We start from the raw sequence: 22,044 nt of genomic DNA on the forward strand, positions 1-22,044 counted from the left end.
ATTGTGAATATACTAAAACCACTTAATCGTATACTTTAAATGGGTCAGCTGCATGGTATATGAATTACATCTCAATAAAGTTGTTAAAAAAGGCAAAACAAAACATAGCTAATGAAATAATTAACCCAGTGACAGAACGTCCCTGAAAGATGTGATCTTGCCCTGTCTGCTCTGATGAGCTTATGTCTTGTCTCACTGAGCTTGGCCACAGGCCACCCAGACAATTCAAGTGGAAAGGATAGAGATAGAAAAGACAGGATCCATAGATTTATCCCTAGAATCTAAAGTAGGAGGATTTTTTCTGTCTTTTTTGTACAGATGATTTAAAATTTTATGGGGTTAATCTCACTATTCTATTTTCATTTCTGGGTTTCCAATCATGCTTCCTAAAGCATTCCCCATTCCAGGATTATAAATCTTATTAAACTAATGATTTCCTGTTATGTTTTTCTCTAATGTTTTCCTCTAAGGTTTGTCTTATTATATTTAAAGCTCTGATTCCTCATGAATTTAAGTAACAAACTGGGGATCCAGGTTCTTTTTTGTTTGTTTTGCCAAATAGCTTGTCACTGATTAGATTGGGAGTTTCTAATTTGTGATTGAAATGGACTTGATGTATCTTAAAACTTCTCGAAATTAAATGTAAAAAAAGTGTGTGTGTGTGTGCGCATGTGTGTGTGCATGCGTGTGTGTGTGTGTGCGTGCATGCTCAGGGAACAGAGTTAAACGGCTTGTCAGATTCTTAAGGGTTTTTGTGACTCGCAGAATAACCATTGGGCCCTCTCTACAGTCCATAACCTGGGGTCCAGGTAGGCAGTTGTGTGCATTCTAACACTGAGGCAGAATCTGAGCCAAAGGGCAGTTGGTAAAGAATTACAAGGGAGGCCTGAGTGACGACTCTTGGCGAAAGTCCTCTGTCACATGTCAAGTGAGAGTCACATCATCTTTCAGTTTGACATTTTACTGACACAGAGAACAAGATATGACTCTCACTGGCTCCCCCTGGGACTATAAAACTAGGGTTTTAATTATCTGACAAAACAGTGGAGCTGACAAAATTGGGACCCTCTTCTCACAGAATTTGAGGAAACTTACAGTCCAATAAGTATAAATAAATATAAAAGTGGATATAAAACTGCCATTACAAAGGAGGTTGTAGATCCTTACATGCAGACTTAAGCATTTATGTTATATATATATATGCAATATCCACTGTGTGCCAGGCATTGCCTAGACTGGTTCTCATAGTGTGGGCCCTGGATTAGCAGCCTCAACATCACCTGGGAACGTGTTAGACATGCAGATACCCAAGCTCATCCAAGACCTATTGAATTAGGTGCTCTGGAGTTAGGGCCCAGCAATTTGCATTTTAATAAACCCTCCAGGTAGTTCTGATGTACATTCAAGTTTAAGAAGCACCGGTCTAGTTACTGGGGATATAATGGTGAAAAGGCAGATAAAATCCTGTCTTCTCATAGAGTTTACATTCCCGTGCGTGCGGTAGGGGAGAAAGAAAACGAATAAGCAGATAAATAACTGAATACAATACTGTGCAGATTTTCCCATGGATTGCCCATGAATGTCTGCTTCATTTCCCTTTGCCCTGTTTATCAAATCGCTTCCCCCGCCACACCACCCATCATCTTGGCAGCTGGTTCACCATGAGGCCAGCATGCCCTTCATCTAATTGCATGATTGGGCATAAACAGAAGGAAATTCTTTGCTGGAGGGAGAGAATGGCATGCAGCATCTGATTTCTCCTGTCAGCTGATTAGGATTTGTTGTGTCCGATCAAGGTCAAATGAGATTGGAAAGAAAATGCAGAGTGTCTGGTGTGCGTTTCACATAACTGTGTCATTTATGTAAACAGGGTGAACGAAGGAGAGATTTTAACACGAATACTGAACATCAGTCTTGAAATTCAAGGATACAAAGTTAGGGCTTATGTGTTATACTTGGAAAAAGAGAAAATTTATTTGTTGGGAGCATTTTGAACCCTGCTAATTCTATCAGGCTCTGATTCTTTCATGCTGGTGCAGTTTAAAAAAGTGACAGTTTTATGTCTTGGTTTTCAGAGGCACTAAGCACAGGATAAGTCAAACCATGAAAATGTCACATTTTACCTTTACTGCCCTTCTAAAGCTCTTATAAGACATTTAGAGCCACTTTCTATAGCAGCAACCACCCAAGTGCTGGGGAGTGAGTCAATGTCTTAGGACATGGAAGAAAAAAATCTCACCTCCAGCACCAGCCACAGCGTTTTAGATGTGAATGACTGTGGCCAAGGCCACACCTCTGTGGATAAACCTACCAAGCTTCTACTAGGATTTCTTTCGGTCCTCCATATCTGTCATTTTCTTCCTTTCTCAGACCCACCTCCGGCAGTACCAGTAGGCTCACATATGTTTTCATCACTGCAGAAATAGATTAAAAGTGGTCTAAGAACTTTGAGAGAAGCTATGGTTTGTGTTACAAACTCTGTATAAGAGCTAGCAAACCGTTGATGCTTCAAATGTGGCTTTGACAGTTATTATTTCCACAAACTAGTTCCTGGCCCAGACCTAGAGCTACTGGGAGGCCAGACTTTTTGAATAGGTAGCCAGCCTCCAAGTCGCTTCCCGCACAAAGTCACAGTGAGGCCCCAAAGCAGTAACATTTTCATATTTCATGGCTTAGTACATCTGAATGTGTATCATTTAAAAGACAAATCTAGATACTTGGCATGGGGGGTTTAAATATAGAGCTTGAGAGATGTTAAAGTGAAACAATTTTTAAAATTTCAATATTGAGGTGAACGCCTCATGCAAATTTTATTACAGTAGGTAGTTTAAGGACCTGAGGAGTCATTATGCCCCAGTATTTGGACAGTAACATTTCCAAACATCCAATATGTAGTAAAGAAATTCTTTATATCTGTAGCGAGGGGTTATAATTTGCCTAAAAGCTGGGTGATTTGTTTTTCTGACTGCATTTGACAACTGAATGCGATGGAAAAATAAAACTAAAATAATGGCTCACACTTATATTACCAGGTTTCAAGGTGCTTTCACACACTGTAGTACTTTTGATCGGCACAGTAATCCTGTCACCCGCCTTGCAGGGAGGGTGTGGTTAGGAGCATCTCATCAGTCTCCACCAGGAGGGAAAAAACTGGGAGGCCTGAAGAGCTGCGTCACCCAGGAATGGTCAGCATCACAGTGTGGGCGGGTTCAAAGGTGTTAACCTGAGGCGGGAGACCAGATTGTAGTCACCTGGGTGAGACTGAGCTGCATCTCTGTCCTCAGATCTTTAGGGTGTATTCCAACTTTAATATCTAACACTCCACGTGGTTAAAAAGGGTTAACGTGCACACTGGATGTAGCAGAATAACTTTCCACTATTGAGATGATTGAACTACTTTTATCTTCCTGTGACTTGGAAGGCCCTTTTGAATTGTGCATTTACTCAGGAAGATTACTATTTTTTTTTAAGTAAATTACCAGTACCTGACTATGTGGAAGTAGCACTTCATGGAGCTTCCAGTAAATGAAGTTTGGAGAAACAACTTTTTTCTTTATCTTCAAGGCTCTTTTAGGAGAGCTGCTGCTCATTCGTTATCAGAGCTGTGTGATGGTGTGCCTCGAGTTCATTTACAGGCCGTGAGCTTCTCTCTGGCTTGCGCCTGCAGGAAGCACATGGGTGCTCCGTGCAGAGCGTGGAGATCGGGCCTCCCCCTCCAGCTTCCCAGAGAGCATGTTTCTAGTTCCAACAGGTCAATCTGTACCTGTCTCTGAATCACCAGGTGGGCAGGCTTGTGTGTGCACACACACACACACATTGACACTCACACCTCCCAGGCTCAAATGCCTGCATAGTATATGAGGACGGGACTCTTCATCGGAGCTATTAATCCGGTTTCCATCTGGTCTCTTCAGAGACACCTCCTGATCTGTATCTAACCTTTCAGTCCAGCTTCAGTATCCACTTTCTGGCAAAGAGTTATTTGCACAGGCAGCTTCCTTCCTTCTCTCCCTTGCTCCCTCCCTGTCCTGGCAGTGGCATAAAAATACTGTCCTCTAAAGAAATCCACACCTCTGAAGCTGGGCTCACCTGAGGATCGGTTAGTGTACCAGGGACAGACTTGGCCACTGGCGAGGGATGGCAGAAATATTCTGCCTGTAGCCTCTCCCCAGCCCTAATCTGAATGGTCGCTGCCTTGAGTGACTCTGCAAAACACCCTCTGCAAGGCTTGGCTCTGGGAATGACAGACACACACTCACACACACTCTGCCACACACAGACACCTACACCCTGTGCAGAGATGCCGGATGACAGAACAGAAAAGGACTCCCTTTCGCCTGGCAGCCTTCTGATTCTAGAGCAGTGTTTCTGAGCTGTGACCTGCTGTTTCCCTAGCAACTGGGGCCTCAAAATAAACAGGATTCTGCTCAGACGGGCCGGTAGTCCCTTCAGTCCAGCCATTTGCCCCAAGACCAACCACGCTAAAATAACACCCAGGATACTTGCTGCCACTGTCTGCTGTCTGTCTTCTGTCTCTGCCTCCCTTCCCTGCTGGCCAATAGCTTTGCGTTCCTGGGCTCGCTCCTAACTGTCCAGAGCGGGGGGCACCTTGAGCTCTGTGCATGCCTCTGTGGGTGGGGTAGGTATGGGTAGTTGCCTAAAGGCAGGTCCCCTCTGCTGATAAACGAGGTCAGAGAGAGACCTAGCGGCTGGCATTCTCAGCCCCCACGCCTGCCTCCTCGTCTCCCACACAGCCCTGTGGAACTGGTAGCCGGGCTCTGTGGCACGGTGTCTGGAGGCGGGCCAGCAACCTGATGTGCGTGCCACGGCCCGTCCCCTCTCCCCACACAGAGTCGCAGTCACGGAGAGAGAGCCGGCTCGAGGCTGCCAGGGAAGCAGCTGCAGTGCGGTGACAGTGACAAGCACGGAGCAGACAGACGACACCAAGCGAATTCCCTCTCCTCTCCGGGGGAGAGAGGCACAGCCCTCAGCCTACAAGTTCTTCAGGTAAGAGTCAGGTTTCTGTTCTGGGGAACGAGAGCAGGTTCTATATCCAGATCTGGGGTTGTGCATTTGTGTGTGTGTGTGTGTGTGTGTGTGTGTGTGTGTGTGTGTGTGTCCATGTGCAACTATAACGTCGTATAGAAAGGGAAGAAAAAAGGGAAAAGTTAAAGCAGTAAGATGTTTTAAGCAGCTACCACTGGAATGAGCATTCCTGCAAGTAAACACCCAGAAGCTCCCCTCTGGCTGGGTTTAAATCGTCGTGCAGACTGCTCTGGGAGCCCAGGCACACAAAAATAGCCCTTGGAGCTCAGAGGCAGTGAAAACGATCCTGTACCATGTTGCCCCATTGTCTTCATTCCCCCTGCTGCCAGGCGGGTGAGGACCGGAGGGGGCAGAGCGTCCTCATTTACTTCAAGTGCTGGATATGTCCCTTGCGGTTGGCAGAAGCCAAAGCTTTGGCCTGAGTGAGTCTGGCTGGCGTTATTCTGCTGTGTCACACTCAGCCTTTTGGGGAGCCTGGAAAGTCAGCTGCCTTGCAAAGCCTGTCTACTGGGTGGCCACCTTAGATTTTATCAACCTTTTGATATAAAAGTTGGACTGAAATATAGGATTATCTGCACGTGTTTTGATAGGGTGGTATTCTGATGGCCCCACTGGTCACCTGGATTACTTCTTCCCTGACCTTCCGATTGTCTTTGAAAATCACAGCCTCGTTTCCATGACCCTCCAGATAGGCACTGGTAGAGAAGGAGCAGGAGTGGCTAGCCGCTGGGCACATTCTCCAGCACTTATGCCAAGCCACACCCACGTCACTACTACATGACAAAAGTATGCAAGGCTTCCAGACAGGAGCGCTTGAAAAATTCGGACCTCTGGGTGCTGGGGTGGGAATTTCAGACATTTAACCAAGTGCCCATTTTCCAGAGACCCATGAGGGGAGGCACCCACCTTATTTCACCTCTCAGGCCCAACAGCTCCCTCTGTGCCTCAGCGGAATGCAAACGCTGTGCTTTCTCCAGCTGTGTAAACCTGCCCCCACCTCTCCGCCTTCCTTTCTGCTTTGGAGACCAGCACTCTCTCTTTCATTTGCTACAGGGATTCAACTGTTCATGACTTAGCTCTGCAAGCACCAGTGGGAGGATGTTGAGCATCCGAGCAGAAAGCGAGCCAGGCTCTATGTGGGAACACATCAGCTCAAGGGTGGCAAAGGGGTGAAAAGAAATGGGCCTGGCTTTGCAGAGTGGTGTCCAGCAAAGGGCTGGCCAGCTGCTTACTGGGGCCATTTGTGTGAATGAGTATGGATTTTGGTGGAGACTGTGATTCACAGTCACAAATTCCCTTTCCCTTTGTTTTCTTTGTGTTGGTCACTGAGGGCTTCCGAGGAAAGTCCCTTTTGAGATCGTATATCTGAAGGCGAGAGCGCCAAGCCAAATCGGCTGCTAGGAGCAGCAGGCAGCCACAGAGAGACTTCCTTCTGTCGACCCTGCCTTTCCTAGGAGGAGCAAATAGATTTGCAAATGAAGTACTTCATCAAAGGTGAAGTTAATACGCAAAAACCTAAGGGAAGAAACACTGAGTTTCTTGTAAACTGCCTCCCAAATCTGCTGCGCCCATAAACATGCATGGCTTGCCTGGTTCCAGAAAGGATTTAAGGAATGAATATTCAGTTGATTAAGTGGTTTGACTTTACAGTAGTGTCAACCCATGATGATAATATTTTCAATGGTGACAGTGGATGGACATCTATGTGTTCCATCTACCCCTAATGAAAGGGTCTTATCCCAGGTAAGACTATGTACTTGCTTACTTTGCTGACATGCATTCTGTGGACCCTGGATAAACTATTAAGGATCATGGAGCTGGCAGTCCCGCTGTGCTAGCTTCCAGGAGTGAGGGATGCTGCAAAGTGGAAGACACACCCCATCCCTCTCATCTGGTAGGTGATGCTTGGCTAATACGATACTCCTTGATTTAGGCTACTGGAAAAATAATCTGCTCATTTGGGCCACAGACATACCCTATTTTAAGTAAATCTAATGCCTATACGTGCCATATAAATTGTATGTGAATATTTTTCTTTAAGAAAAGAAAAGTACTTTAAGAAAGGATTTGTTAATCAACGAATGTTCGCTGAGTATTGACAAGGTGTCCCATCTCAAGATGTGACTGAGCTTGGCTTGTACAGATCTCAACCACTGAGGCGGGAGGGGCCCTACCTGAGAGGGCAGGTAACAGATTGTGAACCTGGGCTAGCAGGATGTCCAACTCAGCTGGAAGATAAAAGGAGTCCAAGGTATAGGAGCAAGGATGAGCACCTGGGCCAGTGGCCTACAGGAGGAGGAGGAGGAAAGGAATTGTAATTATTTTGAACCTAAATTTCACTACTTAAAAGAGGCAGCCTAACATAGTGGCTAAGTACATAGACTCTGCAACCAGACTCCCCAGGGCTCAAATTCAGATTCTGCCACTTAGTCCTGTGACCTTGTGCCTCCACTTCCTCATCTGCAAAATGGGGTCATAAAGTACTAGCCTTGCTGTTGAAAGGATCAAATGAGTAATGCTTGTAGCAGCATGCCTCGTTTATAATGACTGCTATATATTTGCTAGAATAAGTTCTGGAAAATCTGCCCACAAGTCCATCTGTGCCAATGTCCAAAGTGACGCTTTATGAGTGACCACTAGTGCTCCCCTTTGGGCGCATGGAGGTGCTTTGGCTTTGCATGGAGTTTTACTTGCACCTCTGAGCATTCAGAGATACAAGAGCTTCTGTGAGGGTCGCCAGTGTTTCTTGAGCTTGGCTCGTATAAATCTCATGCTCGGCTTTGTGTGAATGACCTTGCAGAATTCTCATGACATCTCTATGAAGCAGCGGATGTTATAGTGGCAGGAATTGAGGAATTGAGGCTTGACCATTTGCCTGAGGCCACACAATTACCAAGTGGCAGAGCCAAACTTCACACCCTTAGGCTGTGCTCCTAACCAGGTGGAGTTTGGTGACAGGAATTCAAAAGCAGATAATATCTGAAAATCTAGAAGGTAGGCTAGGGTTTGGAACATCTGCCAAGAGATGTAGGACCCCAACTTGGCCGACAGGCAGAATCTCTACCTTGAGGACCCATGACCTTTGGGATTGGGGTCTCTAGGAACAAGACATGAAGGCAGGTGTGTGGGACAAGGTAGGTCTCAGGTGTTCCTGAACCAGGCAGGAAATTGTGTCTAATAACAGAGACAGAGGCACAGCAAGGGTGCCAGCCTCACGTCCCTCAGGCCTAAGGTCAGAGGTCTCCTTGAGCTAAGCTGAGGTCAGGACTGGGGGACTCCAGTTGTGGAGAGAGGAGGAACACAGACAGTGCACAGCTTGGCGTCTGGGTGTCATGAAGTTTACAGTGATGTAACAGACTCGGCTTGCCAATGCGACCTCTAAATAGAACATTTAACATGTGACTTACAGAGATTTGTTTTATTTGCATTAAGTGCTCAAGACCACCTCTCTGACTTCATCCAAGGAAGACTGGCGATGGGAACAGGTGTGAGGCACAGGCCCACCTTGCACCAGGGCTGTGTGGATGTAGAGCTTACCAATGAACAAACCTCACCTCTGCCCCTCCATGGCCTGTGGTCTGGTTCAGGGTTTTTCAAATCACAAGAGAGCTTGTTAAAAAATCAGGTTTCTGGGTCCTACCCGCAGAACTCCTGATTTAACCTGGTTCCTGAGGGACCCTGGATTCTGCATATCCCAGGTAGGCCTAGCTGATTCTGATGCCTTCGCTCCACAGGCCACCTTTATGGACACCCAGGTCTTACAGTTGCTCTGGTCCTCTTGTCTTCATTACTCTTAGTGAGAATACAGAGTGTGTGGCCTGACTCAGAGGCAATTTGCGTCTTCTTTGTCATCCCCTTCTTCCTGCATTGCCATTTTCCTTGGACTGGGCCTCTGCCTGTGACCATAGCCGTGACAGCATACCTACTGCCTACTGAGTTACTGTGTGCCTGGCACGGACGGCACTAAACCCTTCACGGACGCTCTTCCCTCATTCAGTCTGCACAAGCATTCCATGAGTCAGGCACTATTATTATCCACATGTCACAAATGAGGGAAACAGGCCCACTGCTAGTCTGCCGTATGAGCTCGGGACGAGCAGATTACCAGACACAGACGCACAACCTCCAGGCTAGTCCATGAGAGTAGTTTTGGTTCTCGTCACTTCAGCCCTCCTTCCTCTCTTTGGGGTCTCTTTCTCCAGTTAACATCCCTAACCTGTCGACTCCATTCCCAGACTCCTAAATAATTTCTTCAGAAGATGATGTGTTCCTGAGCTTCCCTACTTTTATCTCACTCGAGAAGTCAAAAAGGGTTGGGGAAACATGCAGGTAGAAGGCAGGTGCTACGGGTTGAATCGTGTTGCCCCTCAAATCCCAACCCCTAGGATTTCAGAATGTGACCTTATTTGCAACAGGGTCTCTGCAGAGGTGATCCAGTCTAAATGAGGTCATTGGGGTAAGCCCTGATCCGGGAGGACTGGTGTCCTTATAGAAGGGGAAATTGGGACACAGAGATTCAGATAGCAGATGATGACGTCAAGAGACATAGGGGGAAGATGGACCTACCAGTCACGGAGAGAGATCTGTAACGGGTCCTTCCCTCGCAGCCCTCAGAAGGGACTAACATAGTCGATATCTTGATTTTGGACTTCTGGCCTCCAGAGCTGTGAGAGAATAAATTTCTGTTGTTTAAGCCACCCAGTCTGTGGTCCTTGTTATGGTAGTCCTGGCAAACTACTCGAGTGGGAACCAGATTCTTGGGTGCCCCCTTTAGGTCCTGACTTTGGGATGATCGAGTTGAAGGCCAACACATTATGCCAAGTTGCAGCAACTTTTCTTTAACTCTGAGTGCTTTTCTGTGTGCTTCAACAGCGTTCTGGGGAGCCACGGGTAGGCCCAAGGCCCAGGATGGAAGAAGGAATGAATAGGAAGGATGAAGAGGGAGGAGGGAAAGGAAAGGAGAGTAAAAAGGGGGCAGGAGGAGAAAGAGGAGAGAGAGTGGGGACCGGGATGGGGCACGCTCGAGGGCCACGAGTGACACTTCAGGCTCGTTCATCTCATTCGTAGGGCACTTCCCGGGTGCCGGGGAGCAAAACGCTGGCTGCAACAGAGCCTGGAACGGCCGGGCCCGACCTTCGCGAAAGGTAGAGGTTAGATGCGGACACCGCATCTAACAGGGGTTCCGTGAAAGCACATGCAGGGGACTGGGCCCAGTCAGGGGACCTGGAAAAACTCTGGAGAGAGGGGTGCCCTTGAGTTGAAATCTGGAGAACCAGGGTGGAGTGCTTCAGGTAGAGAGAAGAGCATGGGAGAAGGTCACATGGTGTGAGGAAGTATGACATCACCAGAGAGCCCAGGGAAGTGGGTGGGGTAAGGTGAAGCTTAAGGGGTTGGGGGCGGGGGCAGACCATGGCAATAGCATTGAGGATTTGGGTTCTTAAGCTGAGAGCCACAGAAAGCCTGGGATGGAAGCGATCCTACAGAGGGCAAGCTCTCATTTCAAGAAAGGAAATGTCGAGATAGAGATGCCAATGGTGTCGGCCAGCGATGGGTCAGGCCTGAACCTGGGGCTGGTTGCCTTTAGGGAGTGAAGTTCTAGGCCACTTTCCAACTCGTGTTCTAGCCGTGGTCCCCCCTCAACAGGGCGTGTTCTAGGTGTTTGTCATGGACCCGCTGGGAAGGATCTAAATAGGGCCAGTTCTCTCCCATCAGCGAGGTTAATCAGCTTGGTGCCAGACCAGGCTCAGGCTGGGGATGGCCAGGCAGCCCCTTCTTTGGCGTCATTTGAAGGACACGGAGAGGCCTCGTGAACGGAAACCTCCCCTTTGCCTGGAGCTGCAGGAGTGGGCATGCGTTCAGGAGGATCATTACGCAGAAGGGCAGTGGAGAAGAGCAGAGGGTCGAGTCATGAAGGGCAAACAGGTGGCCCAGGCAGACCCCTCGAAGGTGCCAGGGGTGGCAGTGGGCAGAGACAGGTCCGAAGCGGGGCAGAGAGTGCCGGAAGGAGGAGAGCAGAGGACCTGAAGTCAATTTTTGCCTTATTTATGATTACACGCAAAACGTCGCAAGATGGCCCTGTGGCTGAGGGGTGGGAGGAGCAGGCCCAGTGTGTCATTAGCAGCTCCCCCCGGTACCTCCGCTCCCAGACACATGCACCATCCCCGCCACTGGGAAACTTCCCATCGACACCAGCCGGCTCTTGTTGGCTTAATCCATCAGCGAGTTCCAAGGTAGAACCGAACACCTTTGCGCTATGCCCTGCCTGGCACAAAAAGAATTCCCTTCCTTTGCCTTCGAACAGAGAGATTGGATTCGGCTAAGCAAGGATGAGTTCTTGGGGCAAGCGCAGCACACTCTGGAGAAAAGAGGTGTCTTTTGGGAAGGTGAGACAGCAGCCCGGAAGCCTCTTGGGGAGCAAGACCTCCCAACCCCCACTCCTCTCGCATCTCCCCACACACTCAAGCCCTGCCGGCCTCTTTTCTATTCCTCTGCCGTTCCATGTCCTCACCTGCCTCTCAGACTCAGCAATGCCCGTTCCATCTGCCTGGAATGCTTTCCCTGGTTCTCTTCATTCTTTAGGCCTCACCTCTCTCATCGACTCCTCGCTGAGGCTTTTCTGTCTGGTTGCTCCCTACCTTACCTGTTTCCTTGGCACCCACCCCAATCTGTACTTGTCAATTTTTTAAAAACATGCTATTGCTCAATTTCTCCACTACGACATGAGCCTCATGAGGGCAGGACCTCATCTGTATTGTTCCTCACTGGATCCCTGGTACCTAAGACAGAGCCCAGCCACATAGTAAGCGGTCAATAAATATTGATCCACTTAATGAATAAGTGAATAATTCAGTCTTGGAGTGAGGAAGCCAAGACCAAGGACCCCAGTGGCACCTTCCTCCCTCTGCTGCTGCTCATGGCTTTGAAAAGGGGTGCGAAGCATCCCAAAGCAAAGCTGACGAGTCTGCTTCAAGGGCCTCTGCCGCCGACCGGGGGCGCTGGGTGGGGAGGCAGGCCCCTGACAGTCCCCAGGACCCCGTGCTACATGTCAGCAGCCCTGGCGTAATCGATTTAGTCTCATTTCTTCAAAAATCCACTCTGGAAGCCTGGAAAACCTCCGACAGATGAATAGCTTGTTCCCTGAGAGACCACCTAGCTGCTTTCTCGCCTTCTCGAAAGCCACCTCTCTCCACCACAGTGGGGCTGGTGGGCATCAGAAGCAAACTGGCGACGTTCGGCACCCGGAAGGGAAACGCTGACCCAGCGTGTTCCAGCCATCGCACCCACGGAGGTGGATGGGACCGCCCGCGCCCCCGCCATCAGTCCGGTGGGGATGGCAGTGGCAGTTGGCGTTGATTAATCCACGTATGCAGAGTGGTGTGCCGATACCTGTGGGGACATAAAGAGCTTCTAGAAAATGAGGCTGTTCTTGTCTCCTCTTAGAATCTTCATCAGAATTTAGAAATGACAACCTAGGAAAAGCTGAAAATGCATGCTCCAGAGTCGCTCCCTGGAGTCCACATGGCAAGCCCCAGCCCAGAGGAGAACGAATGTCCCCCTGGTTCAGAGCCACAGGCTGGGTCAGCCGCGCTTCTCAGCTTTTAGTGACAGGGGCGGCGTATAAGTTAGAGGAGCGAAATGTTCCACCTGAAAGCCTCTGTGGGTTTGATTTTCGTGTTTGAGGTGACGATGCAGATGTTTGAAGTGATAGGGGCTTCAGAATATTCGCTGCCCACCGTTAAAATCTACACTCGGCTGGTCACACAAAACTTGTTGCTGGGCTCCCAGGTCGGTCCTGGATGTCTCTTCTCTGGGCTCAGGAAGCAGAATCGTAAATTCCCTAGAAGGACAGCTGACGTGGAAGACCAAGAATTCTTCTGACGTTTCCAGTTCCGGCCCATCTTTCTCATGGCCTTTTCACAATTTCAGAGTGACAGCCTGTGCTGTGTAATGGTAGGACAGAATAACAGTCGAGAGCGTGGACTCTGGCCTGACTATTTGGGTTTAAATTCTGGCTCTGACATTTAACAGCTGCAGAGCCCTGGTCATGTTACATAATCGCTCCATTTCTGTAAAACAGAGATGCTGTGGCACCTGTGTCCTGGGATATGACAGGAATGTGTGAGATTATATGGGTGAAGCACCCAAAATGTTTTAGTGCACAACACATAGTACATGGTATTCACTCAATAAAATATTCATCATTATCATTACTGACAAGCTCTGCAGTCTGGCTAAGGCTTTTTGGAAGCCTCCATAAGAATGTATTTGAACTAAAAACAAACAAACAAACCAGTTTGGGACATGAAGGTCACCTGCCCCCTGCTGTTCCAGTCAGTATTTTTTGTTCCAAGTGACAATAATCAGCCTGTGCTTTTTCAGCACTTAACATCCTCACGTCAGGAACCTAGAACTAGCCACCAGAGCAAAAGCCCCTTTAAAAAGTCTAAGCCTGGAGCAGGCATGGGTTCCTTGTGCAGCAGTTTTAAATTGCAGGCGTATCCAGGGGACAATTAAAGACGAGTAGACATCAGCAGGCTCCTTTGGCTCAATTCACAAAAAGGTTTTGGGATTCCTGCCCACGCAGGAACACGCAGTTCCTCAGGGCAAGGACGCCTCAGAAAGTCGGTCCCATGGCCCTGGCCCTGGGTTTTGAGTTTAAATCATTTGAAAATTGACTGCGGGGATGAATGGGATAGCCTGCTGTAGGGCCATTTTTGCATTCAGGCCGCCCGTGCTGTGCTCCGCTCCTGTCTCCCTGAGCGACCTTGGGTACGGAACTGGTCCTCTTATGCTCTGCTTTCCTTCTCTAGGAGAGCTCCTCTCTGGAGGCCAGTTGTGGAGGTTCATGCAGGGTGGTGTGGACAGCTCTGGCTGTCCCTGGAGATACTTGCTGATTTCCTTTCCTTTTTCATGCCCCCCCCCCCCACTGACCATCACATAGCTGTGGTTATGGGAGAGACCGGTGGTGACCACTGTCTAAGAGGTTTGTGAGCATTTCCCTAGCACCAGGTGACCATGAGCACAGCCCTTGGCTCCTGGAGCAGCACAGAGAGCTGCATGGGAAGGGGTCCAGGTCATAGTCTCAAAGAGGGGCGCTGGCAGCCCAACACTCAGCTCCGCCCCTCCTTGCACCACTGAGGTCAGGTCCGGAGCATGGATTGCCAGCCTGCTGCTCTTCTGGTTCAAAGGACTTCTCAGTAAGGCCTGAAGATTGATGGTCTCCCATCAAGGAGGTGGACCCCTTCCTGACCCACCCTGACCCTCCACAGATGCCTCCACACCTCCCACTGAGGTCTGAGGGTTTAATAACAGCTGGTTCTGGGTGGATCCAAATGCAGACAGAGCAAGTTGGGGGTGGGGAAGCGTTTCCAAGGCAATGTCCAAGCTGTTTCTCGTGACCCGCCGACCCGGCCCTCCCTGCCTTGCACTGCCCCAGGACTGAGCCAAGCCTTCGGAGGGCGTCTACACCTTGGGATGTCTGGCTGGGGCCCTACCGTGGTGGGAGGTTTGGATCCCACGCTGGGATGGGCCTTGGGGAAGGTCAAGGGCAGGCTGAGCCAACGCAGGCTTTACCGCCTCTGTGTTACCTCCCAACCTTTCCCTCTCCTCTGACAGCATGGCAGGCAGATGTGGGCGGGAGGCCCCTGTTTTAAGAATTGTAAAGAATAGTACCTCTTAAAAAAAAAAAATCTCTAAACACATCTTGCTGTAGGATGGAAGCATATCCTGATTGGTTACTTTAAAGTCTTCTCGTATACCGCAGATCAAGAGAAGGAGCTCTGGTGACTAACTAATAGTCTGGGTCAGACTATTGCAGCCCCAAAGTCGGTATTTTCCCGGAGTCGGGTCCCTTTCCCTTCCTGACCAGTCCCACATCCTGCTGGGCCTGCGTTGGCTGCTCATGTTTCTCATTATCTCTCCCCCATCCTCCTTAAAGGCTTCTCACTCCACCCCAGGGTTTTATTTTTAAACTTGCGCAGTAATGCTAGGGCTGAGCAGGACACACTGCCCACACTCATGGGAAACCGGGCAGCCTGGAAAAGTCTCCCCCTTTTCAGAGACGTCCTTCCTCCCTCCCTCTCTTCCTTTCACATTTATTGGGCACCTTCTCCGTGAGGAGCCCTACCTAGAGGTTATGGCAACGACGGAGCAGATACGGTCCCTTACATTCTAATGGGGCAAGGGAGTGGGGACAGAGAGAGCGTGCATGCACGAACACACACGCACACACACACACACACACACAGTAAGCCAACGAATCAATAAAATAGCAGAAACTGTGATGCGATCTAGTCTGTGAAAGAAACAAGGCCCTGGAACAAGACGGGCGGTTACAAATCCGGTAAAGAGGGAAAGCCTCTCCAAGGTGACATGGAAGCAAAGACCGGAAGGATGAGGGGAACGATGCACACAAAGAGGAGGCCAAAGACTGTTCTTCGTGGGGGGACGAACACGTGACAAGGCCCTGAGGCGGGCGAGCGCTCACGTGTTCTGGAATCCAGCGGAAGGCCAGGATACCTCACGCAGCACGGACAAGAGGGGGAAGTGCCAAGCTGAGGCTGGAGAGGGGCGCGAAGAACAGACGGTGCACAGCCCCAGAGCCACGCGAGAAGTTTGGGCTTCACTCCGAGTGCGGTAGAAAGCCAGTGGGGGATTAGAATCGGGAGGAGACGTGCAGTGATCGACATCGTAAGGCCCTCGTTTAGTCCCGAGAGGAGAACTGGCTCCAAGAGGGGCAGGAAGAAGGCGGCGACAGGAGTTAGCAGGCTTTAAGAAGAGATGTGGTGGCAGAGGCTAGAGGGAGGCGGTGCCACAACTAGAAACACCTGGCTCTCCCAGGCGTTAACCTGCTACTGGACGTCTCCTGCCAAAGAGCTCCAGGACACTATCCCACACTCATGCGATGACACAGAACACCAAGGCCCAAAGTCATAGAGTCGGTCAGTATAAGCAACAGAGTGTAGATGGCCTACTGCCTACAACTAGCCATGTTTACTAGGTTTCCAAACACAATTAAGCGAGATCTTTGTCCAACGCCAGCTCCCAAGACTTTCTGAAAGGCGTGTAAATACTCTCTTTAAACCATGGCGGCTTGCTCTGTCCTTTACAGCAATGCAGCCATTCTCCATCAAGTAATAATAATAACAGGTACGATTTGTCGCGTACTTCAAGGCACTTTACTTGAAGTAACTCATTTAATCCTCCAAAAGGCCGATGAGGTAGGTAGCTCTTAATCCTTTTTACTGAGGATAGAGCTGAGGCCGAGAGGACCGCGGAGTGGTGACCAGTGGTAGAAGTGGCAGAGTCAGGACCCGGGGGCCGGCGGGCCTGTTAGTGGAACACCCACGTCCCAGGGCTTGACCGCTGCTATTCTGGTCACCACGGCGTTTTTAAAACTGCATAGAAAAAGACCTGAAGGAGATTATCTAAAATGTTAGCAGAGCGGGAATCTAAGTACCTTTGTTTTTGAGGGTTTTTTTAAGTTTTATTTTTTTTTAATGTTTTGAATACACAGTGCCTGGTACATAGTAGATATTGAAAAACTATTTGTTTAATGAAATTATTGATTTAATGAGTACAAATTATTTAAAAATTATTTTTATGTAATTAACATATTTCATTATAGAAAAAGTAATAACAACATAAAATCTAAGAACTTTAAAGAAAATAGAAATTTAGCCATCATCTGGAGATAACCACTGTTAAAATAGTGGTCATATTTATTGATGCCTTTCCAGTTTTTTTTTTCTGCATTTATGTCTATCTGTCCATCTATCTACGCATATATGTATATTTCAAACAAAAAAATTGTATTTATAGACTTTTAACTTACATTTCACTTGGCAATATATCATGAGCAGTCTCTATTTTTCTAAAAATTCTTCTATAATAGAAATTTTAATGGGGGCAGTACATCCTTCTATTATTTATTTAATGAGTCTTCCATTAAATAAATATTCAGTTTGTGATCATTATTATTAATGCTGCTGTATCGAACATCCTTCTACAAAAAAATTTATACATAGCTGTATTACTATCAAAGAGGAAAGAGCATCATACGGTGTACTGAAACATAAAAGCAAGAAAGACGCTCACTGTTAGGGCTCTTCGGGATGGGCCAGCTAGCGCATCTCTTGCGTCTGTTCTTCAGAATCACTTAAAGCTGAAGAGATGTCATTTAGAACACTTCCCATCTTCCCATGTTTTGGTCATTACTCACCTCTCAAGGATACTTTTGGCACAATTCTGCCACAATGGAGGTAACTTAAGAAAAATCCTGATTGTGGCTAAAATGTGGGTCCGAAATTAGGTAATTGAGTTTAAATTCCAATCTTCCCCCTAAGCAACTGCATGATCCCAGGTGAGTTCATTTTATCAGCCTCAGTTTCCCTAAGTGTAAATGGCTCATGCCTCAAAGGATGTAACGAAGTAAAACAGTAAAGCCCTGTGAGCCTCCACCTGGCATGAAGCAGATGCTCAGAAAATGGTGATTACTATTATTATGAAGATGAAGGAGGAGTTTCTACACAAGTTCAACACTTTGGAAAACTTCCTCCCCACCTACATACACTCCAGGGTCTGAGAAAAATGAATTTAAAAATCACTCAGCAGAACTTCTGGCTATATCACCCTTTTACCTTTTGTGTATGTGCGTCAAGGCTAATGCGTGAAAAAACAATCAAGTCTTTTTTCCTTTCTTGCCAAGAACCAGGTTTGCTGGAGTAGAGATACTATATTTAAATCCTGTTGTTCACAGCCGCATAAGAAATGTAGCCTTTCTTTCCATTTAGACAGCTGTGTTTCGTAACTGTCTATCCTAAAATAAAAACAAAGCAAGCAAAAAAAGCAGGGCTGTCTACATCGATCCTAAATTGCTCTCAGTTTTATGTAACAAAATAGTAAATATCTTACCACTAAAACACAGACCGCGGAAGGAACTCGGCTGACTCTCGCATCCTACGCCATTTGCTAACACAGACTCGCCATGGGTGCACAGTAGGTGCTCATCGAACCATGTGGACTAGCTTTCTCGAATATACGTTTCCTCACAAGCAGCAAGCTGTTGAGAAATAAATCAGTAAACTCATTTAATCTAAATACTGTCGGAGCCTGTTCAGAGAGTCAGAAGAAGATGAGAGATGATTAAATGAACAGATGCTTTTCGAGTTTGTAAATTGAGTGCTGGGAAACTTTTTCTTCCTAATTTATGGCTCTTAAAATATGTTTATGATCGTGGAGGAATTGCGTAGGGATTTCTCTAAACCTCTGTCTTGGGGAGCACATGTGATAGAATACTTCTGATGAACAAGCCAAGTTTTTCCATTCTTGTCTAACTATGGGAAATGTTCAGGAAAAAAATCTTAATGTATGTGTAATAGTGTATCCAAATGGCTCTAGAAATCACAGGTACACATCTGATTGTAAGGCAACACAACACAGGGCCAAGATATTAATTGCAGGGCAAATGCCCGAAGTCAAATAACCATAAGACACCCCATAATTTCCAAATAAATCACTAGAAGTGACAGAACCACTAGCATCTACTGCTCTCAGGTGTTTTTTATCTTCACATACTTTCTGGTGTTGGTTGAGTGCCTTCTACGTGTAAGAGATCATGCAACAGGAGATTCGATGACAAAATGTGTTCTCTGCTCTCATGTTGTCGTAAGCTAGTGGAGGGGAGAGGCAAGACAACCACTCAATAGACTCTTACAAGGAATGAAATGATTGGTAGGTAGAGCACTGCACTGTGGGTCCCTAGAGGAAGGAAGTACGCTTCTTACTGGAGAGATCAGGGAAGGCTTTGCAGTGCAGGTAGACTTGGGTGCAGGCCTTGAAGGATAAAAGGAGTTTTGATCAGTAAAAATTGGAAGGGAAGGTATCTCGCAGGCTGAGGGAACAGAATGAACAGACTTGTGAGGGCCTGGAGACCTTGGTGTGTAACAGGGAGGGGAGTGCTCCAGGTGGCTGAGAGTGTGAGGTGAGGCTTTTCAGACCAGATTTAGGGTCACTAAAATGATTTGCCAAGGACTTTAGGCCTTAATGTCTGGTGAGTGGGAAGCAATGGAGAAGGTTTCTGGTAATGGAAGGGCTGGCATGTGCAGATCCCCCTTGAATGCTTTGACCCTGCACCTTTAGGGCTCCAGTCTTCTGGGGGTTCTCCTCTGAGATAACTAGCTGTACTGGGGATCTCTGGAACTGGGAGGTGACCCCCAGGGTGGCTGCTTCTGTCTGCCTCTCTCTTCAGATCTCTCCCTTAAAGATCCTACCTCTCCCACATCTGCCTCCAGCCCGGGCTTCTCCCCAGAGTCCGTTTTCACTGCCTGCACAAGTCAGGTCCACGTGGATGGGTGACCCTCAGCTCAGACGCGGCACACTCCACCGTAAGCTCAGCGTTTGCTCTGCCGAATGGGCCTCCCCCGGCTGCATTCATTCTCTCAGTAAACAGCCGCTCCATCCATTCCTCTGTCTTCGCCACCCACACCCCAAGTTATTTCTGATTATCCCTTCGCTGAGTTCCTGTCGTTTGCCAAATCCTTTTTATTCTCTTCCCCAAGTGACTTTAGATCCATCCTTTCCCCTCTACTCTCACGGCTCTAGTTGAGGATTTCTTGTCTATGTCAACCTAACAACTACTTACCGAACACGAGGGACTGTGCAAGGATACGGCAGTGTGGAGGAAGCAGAAGGCCCCGGCCCCAGGCTAACTTGCAGTCTAGTGAAGAAAACAAATGTTAATGAAAGACTTAAGACTGATGACTTTTTCAGAGATGGAAACCAGAGCACCATGCCCCTTGGCCTCTGCTCTTCTTCTGTCCCAAACCCCACCCCCCAAAAAGATTTCCCTATAAAATGTTACCAGAAGCATCTTCCAAATTCCTTTCTCAAAAGTCGCCACTGGCTCCCCACTGCTTGCAGGTAAAGGTCTAAACTCTTTGGAATGGCATTACTCTAGGTCCTCCGTGATCTGACTTCAAACTGGCAAGCATTGACCCTGTACCTCCCCCCGCCCCCCGCCCACCAGTCACGCGTGCTGGGAGAAGACCACCCCCACCTGCCCGTGCCCAGGTCTTGGTTCTCGTTATCTCTTTATTCCATGTGCACATGTGTAAAGCCTGTTTGCCCTTGTGGTTGAGCTGCCACAATTTCCACCTAATCCTCCGGGACCCCTTTTTCCCTAGCCTTTGTCGCCTCCATCACAGCATTTATCACAATGTATCTTATTTACAGTTTCCTCCTCATCCTCGTCAAGGACTGGGAGCTTGTCTTATTCTTCCTGAATAAGCATAACAACAAAAATAATGGCTAAAACCACCGGATGCTTTACGTGTGCCAGGCACCATGCTAAGCGCTTTACCCACGTTCCCCATCGCATCCTTATGACGAACACGTGGGGTAGGCACTGCCACTGGCCTCGCTTTACAGGTGAAGGCGTTGCAGCTTAGAGAGGTGAACCGATTTCTGGACCCAAGTCCAGGAAGACTGACGTCAGAGCCCATGCCTTTGACCGCAACTCCCTCTTTATTCCCTTGTTATGTCTTGTCAGGTCTCTTGTTCTTCAGGGTCTTGACAGGGGTGGTTTATGATGTCGCAGGCAGATCACCCACACATCCATACAGGGGTGACTCAATTAAGTGAATAGGGACAGTGAAGCCCAGAGCAGTCTCCTCAAGGTCATACCGTAATCTCAGTTGCTGCGAGATGGAAAATGCAAGAAGTTTAGTGGCCACATCTCTTACGCATACTAACAAATGGAAGCAGTTTTCAAAGAGAAGCGAACATTTTAGACTGTATCAGTGGCAAAGGGTCAGACAGAGGCTTGTTGAACCCAGATTGATTTAATCTGATTTAATCTGGGCAGTAACGGGCCCCATTCGCACAGCCCTATCGGACCAGGCGTCCAAACAGAAAACCTTCCGTTCACACAGAGCTGCTGCCTCTCTGCCTGAGCCTGCGAGGAGACATTTAAGTCCGCCTCACTGGACTGGACCTGTTCGCTTCCTTAAGGAAGGGGAGTGGTGTGGAGCCCGGGCCCTCCCCGTGGGCCTGTCCTGCTCAGTTGCAGACAGACCTGCTTTTGTGAGCGCGGGCGAGCAGGCAGGCAGGACCTCTGCGACAGGTAGGAGAGGAGCCGGAGGGGAGAGCTGGGATGGGAAGGCTGGCACAGAAAGGGAGCTGGTTTCCCGGAGGGCTGTCCCCAGGCAGCCACCACCACCAGGCTGGCTAGGGCGCCGCCTCCATTCATTTCTGGGCATGAATGAGGCAGGAGATAGCCCCTAGAGAACATGGAGGAGAGGTGCCCCACGTTCCAAAGCCTAATAGCATCTTTGGCTTTTCAGAGCCCCCAAAAGAAAACCTCAGAACCGTAGGACACTGGTAGTGGGAGAACGCCTACTCCTGCCCTCCTGTTGCCTCTCCCTGTGGGCCCGGAATTGACTACAAGGTGGGTGGCCTTTCTTTGCTCTACTTCTTCTCTTGGCTGGAGTTTGGCTCGTCTTGCTGTCATGTAGACGTCTTTATATGCCACTTTGTCCTCCAGATCCTGGCTTAAATGCCACATATAATTCTCTAAACGTGTCAAAGGATATCCAGACAGATGGACAGACTGATAATTAAGTAAATGTGAAGGATCTTATCTAACACACCAGGCTTTCTACCACGTGATTAGACGATGCCACACTGTCGCTGCTTTCCGTGAAAGCTTACACCCATCCTGTCCAGCACATCGCACCATGTCCTTAAGATTTTTAAGTGAGCAGAAACAAGTTTTGAGAAGCTGAGACTTTTTTTGACATGCTTCTTACGCCGTGAGAGTCATTCTGCTCTGTTACAAACTCAGCGACAAGTCCTAATGCCACAGCTTCCCCGAGAGGCAGGGCCCAGACACTGCTCCACATCCAACCCTGTGATAACCAGACCTTGAGGACGAGCCAGTGGCTGTTTCACCGACAAAATCAGATTTTTATCAGATGCCATATTGGAGTGGCTCATGTTACA

The 22,044-nt window shown here is 48.3% G+C and overlaps 1 protein-coding gene and 1 long non-coding RNA gene across 5 annotated transcripts in view; one reads left to right on the forward strand and one right to left on the reverse strand.

Moving 5' to 3' along the window:
- The window catches only part of LOC107500887, a 31,204-nt gene extending 11,174 nt beyond the window's left edge, over positions 1 to 20,030 (reverse strand). Inside the window, exons 1-3 of the long non-coding RNA XR_001594618.2 lie at positions 19,688 to 20,030; positions 17,959 to 18,106; positions 9,613 to 9,710 (exon numbers count right to left, since the gene is read on the reverse strand). This is a non-coding gene — a long non-coding RNA (uncharacterized LOC107500887). The remainder of the gene's footprint in view (positions 1 to 9,612; positions 9,711 to 17,958; positions 18,107 to 19,687) is intronic.
- Positions 1 to 22,044, forward strand: part of FGF1 (fibroblast growth factor 1) — an 88,855-nt gene that overhangs the window by 3,594 nt on the left and 63,217 nt on the right. The window contains exons 1-2 of one of the 4 annotated variants that reach the window (XM_036224715.1): positions 4,670 to 5,007; positions 21,387 to 21,490. The gene's annotated coding sequence lies outside the window, so the exon portion shown is untranslated. Of the gene's footprint in view, positions 1 to 4,669; positions 5,008 to 21,386; positions 21,491 to 22,044 lie in introns of those variants that run through there. The other 3 variants (XM_036224714.1, XM_036224716.1, XM_036224713.1) reach the window with 3 other exon arrangements.

The sequence above is a fragment of the Rousettus aegyptiacus genome, unplaced genomic scaffold, assembly GCF_014176215.1.
Source record: "Rousettus aegyptiacus isolate mRouAeg1 unplaced genomic scaffold, mRouAeg1.p scaffold_m13_p_7, whole genome shotgun sequence".
In the NCBI taxonomy this organism is placed as follows: Eukaryota; Metazoa; Chordata; class Mammalia; order Chiroptera; family Pteropodidae; genus Rousettus; species Rousettus aegyptiacus.